The 6000-nt window shown below is 45.5% G+C and overlaps 1 protein-coding gene across 1 annotated transcript in view; it reads left to right on the top strand.

The window, feature by feature from the left end:
- CNKSR3 (CNKSR family member 3) overlaps positions 1-6000 on the top strand; it is a 138617-nt gene that overhangs the window by 108689 nt on the left and 23928 nt on the right. The window lies entirely within an intron of this gene.

Raw genomic sequence — 6000 nt, 5'->3', positions numbered from 1 at the left:
CAGACCCAGAGACCTTAGTTAGGGCCCAAGAAGCTTCACAGCTTCACGTCTGTCTCCCTATAAACTAACTAGCTTCTGTGACCTTACCTTTTATTTTTTTTTTTATTAGTTTTTTATCAAGCTATCGGCTCTTACAGTTACCACCTGTCTCAGTACCTGGCACGTAGCAGACACTTGTTCAGTATTTTTGAATTGTGTTATAAAATGGAAGGCATAACCTGTTCTTTTTTCATGTCCCACTTGGTTCTAAAATTGTGATTCCACTTTCGTTTCCACGCTGACTTGGCAAAAAATAAACCAGTCCTTTTCGTCATGGCTGCCCGTGCCGTAGGATAAGATGTGCTTCTGTGGAGTCGTGGGCCTTGTGTTTCTGGAAGATGAAGAGTGGAGTTTGGCTGCACGTGCGTGGTGTTTGAGATCCAGTCCCAAACAGCTGTGGAACTCCAGGCTCCCAGGACTTTACCTCTGGGAAGGGTGCTCAGAGGAATTAAAGTGGCTCTGAGTTTTGTTCTTGTTTACAAAGCATGCAGTAATTTTGACAGAGGTGCGAGATACCGGTTGTGTTCACCAATCAGATAGCCACCGAGCCCTGCCATTTGTGGTGGGAGTAGTTTCCTGCTGCCTTGGTCTTGCTTTTCCTCCTAGTTGGAGAGGAGGCGCCAGTGGTGCAGTTGAAGGCAGAGATGGTAGGATTCCTTTACATGAGATGAATCTGCTTTGCCTATACAGGTTGATACTGCCTTTGTAGGCATTTGGACTAGTCCTTCAATAATACTCAGTTAGCACTTCATATCTATCTAGGGAGATCTGGTGGTGCAATGGTTAAGTGCTCGGCTGCTAACTGGAAGGACAACAGTTCAGATCTACCAGCCATTCCATAAGAGAAAAGACCTGGTGATTGGCTCCCGTGAAGAGTTGTTGTTGTTGTTGTTGTTATGTGCCATCGAGTCAGCCCTGACTCATAGCGACCCCTCCTTGGGTTTCCGAGGCAGTATCACTACGGAAGTAGGATTGCCCAACCTTCCTTCCGAGGAGTGGCTGGTGGGTTTGAACCGCCAGCCTTCTGGTTAGCAGTCAAGTGCCTTAGCCACTATGCTACCAGAGCTCCCCCGTGAAGAGTACAGCCTAGCAAATCCACTGCAGTATTTCTGCTCTGTCACGTGGGGTCACTGTAAGTCAGATTTGACTTGACAGCACCCAACAATAACAACAACAACAAAAAAAGGTGTATCACTGTTACAGGCACGGGGATACCAGAGTGAATAAAAATTTCCTGACCTCATAGAACTTACAGTCAAGAGAAAATAAAAAGATAAATAAGCAAAATTAAGTTAGAGAAGTGTCAATAAGCTGTGTTGAGCGTGGAGCACAATTTTAGGTACATGACCAGAGCACGCCTCCTGGGAAGGTGGTTTGAGTAATATGACTGTACTGTTCTGCTCTGTCTGGATGAAATGGTTTTATTGATATTTTTTTCTTGGAAGTCATTGACCTCCATGGCTTCTTGTCTCTTTCTCTGCATTCTGTCTTCTCCTAAACAACAACAAAAAAAAAACCCACTGACATAGAGTCAGTTCTGACTCACATGACCCCCATTGGGTTTCTGAGGCTGTAAATCTTTATGTAAGTAGATTGCCTCATCTTCTTCCCACAAAGAAGCTGGTGGTTTTGAACTACTGACCTTGTGGTTAGCAGCCAAATGCCTTACTCACTGCTCCACCAGAGCTCTTCTGCTAGAATTTGTAAAATTTCCACTTTGAAGGTTAGTGGTTGCTCTTTGTTTCCCCTGTACAGAAACTACACGCTCTTTCTAAGAAGTCACCATGGACAAGGATGGTCTTGGGCAGGTCTTCCCTCCTGGTTTCGAGGCTATAACTTTAAAGCAAAGACACCAAAAGGGCAAGGGGTAGTGGTCTGTATTCTCAGTTGTCCTCCTCATGTTGTGATGACGTGAAGTCTGAAGTCATAATGTGAGATGTGAAGTGGCAACAGGAGCAGGTGCTGAGCTCCAGTGTGAAAAGAAATGGGGGAACAGAGCAACGTAAAGGCCAAGACAGTCGGATAGAGAGAAAGATGATGGAGGCAGAAGAGGAAAAGACTGAGACCATTTCTGAAATGCTGATTTTGTCTCAGAGTCCCTGCATGGTGCAAACGACCAAGCACTTGACTGCTAACTGAAAGGTTAGTGGTTCAAGTTCACCCAAAGGTGCTTGGAAGAAAGGCCTGTTAACCTACTTCTGAAAAATCAACTGTTGAGAACCCCAAGGGGCACAGTTCTACTCTCATACATGTAGGTCACAGTGAGTTAGAGGTGACGTGATGGCAGCTGGTTTGTTGTATTTTTGTGTGTGTGTGTCACTTGTACACGACATGCTCTACATATGTTAACATATTTAATCCCCGATGGTTCTCGGAGATAGGTTTTGTTGTCATCCCCATTTTAAAGAGATGGTAACAGAAGCACAAAGAAGTTCAACGTATTGCCTATGGTTGCTCAGTAAGAAGGCAGAATAAGGAGGAGAAGAAAGGAAAGGTCTGAGGCAACTTTCTGGGAGCTGCTGAGGCTGGGTCTCTGCCACTTGGGCTGGGCTGCATTCTGATCCAGGTGACCAAGGAATGTCACAACTGCCAACCTCTCTGTCTGACTCATGAGGGGTAACTTTGTTCCAGTACCTCTTTTTTCCATGCCATTGACTTCATGCCAAACAGTATGAAGTCACGCCTGCAGCTGTTTCCTCTCTGTAGGAATGTGTGTGGGAACCCACGTTCACGGAGGTGGGAGATGAAAAGCGAGCCCTTTCACCTGCTGACTTGAACATTTTAGGAGAAAGGAGAGTTCCTCTTACCTGTTGGCTCATTTCCCACAAGAGGGAACCCATTTTCTTGGAGGCTTCTTCGATCCACCAAAGAATCAAGATCTTTGACTCTTTGATTCAGACATCTCCCTTCCAGTGATTTGCACCTTCAGCTCTGGTGGGTGGAAAAGACCTCTTTCCTGTGAGTGGCAGACTCACAAGGCGGCCGGGGCTTAATTCTCTGGGGCTTTGTCATGAAATGTCATCAACACAAATTATTAGTGTTCTTTTTGGCATGAGACCACATAAGTACACACCTTTTCTGAAGATGATATTGATTTAATTAAGCTCACAGTCAAAAGGTAGTAAGGAATAAGCCAGTGTAGTCATTGATGGTTTAGTTCTCTGTATAAGATGGAGGTGGGAAGGCACATTTTCAAGTGTAACTTTTCAACTGTTGTGGTAGTTAAAGTTGTATGTCAACTTGGCTGGGCCTGGTTGAGTGGCTGGGCAGCTGGTGGTAGTTATTCCTCATGATGAGACGGGCAATCAGTTCCATGGTGGGATCTATCATAAGTAGCTGAGTAGCTGCTTTAGGGATATGGTCTGCTTCTTGTATATATGAAGCAGCTTTGGGAATGGTCTCTAGTTTATGGCACGCTTGAACCCTGCATGTAACTGAGTCATTGTCCAGTAGCCTGCCATACTCTGCCGATCTTGGGACTTTCAGTAGACTTGAATTAGTGGCCTACCATGTGGTTTGGTAACATTGGGACTGTGCCTTTTTATTTGTCAACCTTGGGCTTGTCAATGGCAGTGAGTGTAGCTCAAAAAACTCCACACTCACTGCCACTGAGTTGATTCCAACTCACTGCGACCCCTGTTGGGTTTCCAAGGCTGTAATCTTTATGGAAGCAGACTGCCTCCCTCATCTTTCTTCCATGGAGCAGCTGGTGGGTTTGAACCACCAACCTTTTGGTTAGCAGCCAAATGCCTTAACCAAAAATAAAAAATTTAGGAAGACAACACAATCTGATTATACAGTCGCATTGGGTAGAAATTGGTAGCCACCTTCTTAAAAACCCATTGCCATTGAGTCGATTCCAACTCATAGCAACCCTGTAAGCACCAAGTAGAACTGCCCCATAGTAGTAGTCAAAAATGACATATGGTGCAGTTATTTAATATGGCCCTACTAGTCATAGTCTTTATAATTCCTACCAAATGAATGGGTGGGACTATGCAAATGTGAGGTCTTGTGGCCTACTAAGGGGGTTGGATAGCTTGCTAATAATGTAAACAAAGTGTATGGTACCCTTGTAGGGATGGGACCATGCATATAAAGTATATGGAACAATAATGTCAACACTGGTCAGTGTTGCCATCCTGCTAGGCTTAAAATGAGCCATCCTGGAGGTGGAAAGGGGGGATGTCACTCTGATCACTCAAGAAGAGCTGGAGTAGAGCACAACCTTCAGACGCGAGATCCCTGCACTGAACCTCTTCGATCCAGGAGACAGAGAACCATGACACTTTGATGAGATGGCAAAAGATGGGGAGAAGCAATGGCCGAGAAATAGCAGCAGCAGAACTGGACACCTGGCAGGAGATAGGGCTGTGGGCTTCCAGGCTGAGTGACTCCAGGCAGGAGGTTTCCTGCCCGAATGTGGTACCCCTGAGTAGTTATCAGTGGCAGAGCTAAAAGAACTTCGTCATGCTTGCCCAAGCAGGTGAGGCCAAGGAGCTGCATGATCAAGAGGCCAAGGGCCAGAGACAGGCGTGCCTGTGGGCACTGCTGAGAAAAGCCTGTCCTCATTGAAGAACTGAATCCTGAGTCATTCCTGATCCTGAATTATAACCTGTTACTTCCCTAGTAAACCCCATAATCACGAGTATTGTGTGTGAGTTCTGTGTGACTATTACAACGAGTTATCAAACTCAGCAGAGAAGTGGAGAGTGCCCTGGGCGGGCTGCTTGGTGTCAGAATTGGTGGAAAGGTTGGAGGGTGGAGGCATGTCTGGCTCCACCTCAGAGGAATCACTCTTGGGCTGTTGACGTGGATCACGACGTTCTCTCCCCTTGTGAAGCTAGGGGAGGTCAAACACCATGCCACACTTCTTTGCATGATCTAAACGGTGGCATTTTGAGTTAAGTTAAATCTTTACCTGATGGTTCTCACAGAGTTAGAATGAAGTTGGTCACACAGGTACAGTGCTTTGTGTTTTTTCTAGGATGTCCTAGTTTGGGATTAATTATACTTACTGGTGCTGAATAAGCTGTAAAGAACCTAGTCAGTGTCACCTTACTTTTATGTGCACCCTGCAGTGTAGGTAGAAATCCTCGGTCTCCAAAAAGTTCTAGAAGTTTCCCTGTGAAAGCTTCCCAGGAGCGGTTTCACTTTGGCTGCTTTTATACAGAACAGTGGTGATTCCTATAGTTGGCCCTCTAGTTCCTGCAGTGCTCAGTGGCTTTTGTTCTTAAGCTGAATAAATAATACTTCGCATTCCAGCCCTTTATTTAATGGCATCAATAGCATACCTCACAACCACTTTTTTTTTTTTTTTGGCAGTGTGTTAATGAATGTTTTGTTGAGCTTTTTTCATCTATTGAGAACTGAAACATCTGATTTAATCTCAGCAGTGCTTAAAATAAACTTCTGTGGCTAAGTTTACCCAAGCCCTTATTTGAAGCTGTTCTTATAGGCAGGCCCACACCTAAAGACCCCTGGCTTGTTGGCTCATGGCTGCTGAGGCCTGGTCGCATTTGGGAGCCATCGTCAAGTTTCTTGATCTTTTGGCTTTTGCCTTACTCCTTGCTAGACAGTTTGGACAGTAGCTAAACATCCGTTCAATGATTTCTCAAGCTTTCTAAATGAAGTGATCTGTCAAATGGGTTCCTGAGACGATGCCCCTTGGGTCAGAGACGAGCAGAGCCTCAGGAGAGAGTTGGTGTCAGCTGCACTCCAAGCTGCCCCTTCTTTCGAGATCCAGCCCTGCTCAGGCTGCAGGGGTTACGGTTGGGTGTGATGTCAGAACTGTCCTGGGCTCCAGGAACTCTTGCCCATGGAATTTTGCTAAGCACCTGCCTTTGGTGGCCAACATGAAGTAGATTTTGCAGTATTTTGTGCTATCTTGGGATGGCCTTAGGAGACCTGGTAGTACAGTGGTTAAGTGCTCAATGGTGAGCCAAAGGATTAGTGGTTCAA

This window comes from Orycteropus afer, unplaced genomic scaffold (assembly GCF_000298275.1).
Source record: "Orycteropus afer afer isolate SDZICR_OR568_19922 unplaced genomic scaffold, OryAfe1.0 scaffold00581, whole genome shotgun sequence".
NCBI classification, from domain to species: domain Eukaryota; kingdom Metazoa; phylum Chordata; class Mammalia; order Tubulidentata; family Orycteropodidae; genus Orycteropus; species Orycteropus afer.
The sequence above is the reverse complement of the archived record's forward strand: the minus strand, read 5'-3'. Positions and strand labels throughout refer to the sequence as shown.